This window comes from Pistacia vera, unplaced genomic scaffold (genome assembly GCF_008641045.1).
Source record: "Pistacia vera cultivar Batoury unplaced genomic scaffold, PisVer_v2 Contig495, whole genome shotgun sequence".
Taxonomy (NCBI): domain Eukaryota; kingdom Viridiplantae; phylum Streptophyta; class Magnoliopsida; order Sapindales; family Anacardiaceae; genus Pistacia; species Pistacia vera.
The window spans coordinates 270,332-271,360 of record NW_022196329.1 but is presented as its reverse complement, the minus strand read 5'-3'; the positions used below and the strand labels follow the sequence as shown (position 1 = coordinate 271,360).

At 35.4% G+C, this 1,029-nt stretch overlaps 1 long non-coding RNA gene across 1 annotated transcript; it reads right to left on the bottom strand.

The window, feature by feature from the left end:
- Positions 1–291: 291 nt before the first annotated feature.
- Positions 292–724, bottom strand: LOC116105169. The gene is made up of 3 exons (XR_004124041.1): positions 615–724; positions 478–521; positions 292–385 (listed from the first exon to the last, which is right to left on the bottom strand). It is a non-coding gene; the product is annotated as an uncharacterized LOC116105169 (long non-coding RNA).
- Positions 725–1,029: the final 305 nt, after the last annotated feature.

The window sequence follows — 1,029 nt, the reverse complement described above, 5'->3', positions numbered from 1 at the left end:
TATCCCATCACACACACATGCACATGCACACGCATAAACACATACTATATATGCATTAAATGTGAAAAAGTAAGAAAAAGTTGTGCAATTCTTGGAAGCTAATACATTGTGCAGTAGCTAAAACATATCATATCCAATTTGATGGAGATCTATAGACAAAACCATACCATTATGTTGTGTACCATAATCAATCTATAACTTCACATGGAAAATATATGTAATGTATGAAAGAAATAATACCAGACATTGACAGAGTTAGAATGCCATCACCAATAACCATGCTGGTTCCCAAAAGCACTACCAGTAGCAATAGAAGTTACTCACTCCTCAATTGATCTTACGTTTCATCTAGTTTTCTAGCACAACTCTTGTGTTATACAAAGGGCTGCAATCTCACAATACAAACATCATAAGTTCACGGCTTAGTCTAACATATCATAAGAAAATAATGAGAAGGAAACAAAAAAGAAATGAAACCTGTTAGAATCATTCACAATGGCTTCAAAAACAACCTCATCAACCTACAGGAAATCCCAATTCAATTAAATCACAAAAACAATCAAACACCGCCATCAAATTTCCAATAAACATTTGAATTCTTCACACAAACATACCCGCCTAGCAAGGCCAAGGCTAACACGATCAAGAATCTTGAAATCAGACATCTTGAACCTCATAACATGCCCTGACTCTTCTTCCTCCACAGAAACAACCTCAGATTCAACTCGAGAAACAACCTTCCTCGAAGATGAACATTGAACTCTAAAACTTCTCATTTGAAACATCACACATGACTTTGACTTCCCACAAATTGCCTACTAATCAGCCTTGTTGACAAATTCCCACTTAAACTCCATCTCTCAACACCCTCCAAACCTGAATTGGAACCAATCCCACATATCGCCATGTAGCAAATCTGCAAAAAGACAATTTTGGATCATTCCGAAAACAACAACAACTGTAGACGTTTAGTTCTCATGTCATTTTAAGGAACATATAAAAAAAATCAATATTTAAATCTAAGTCATT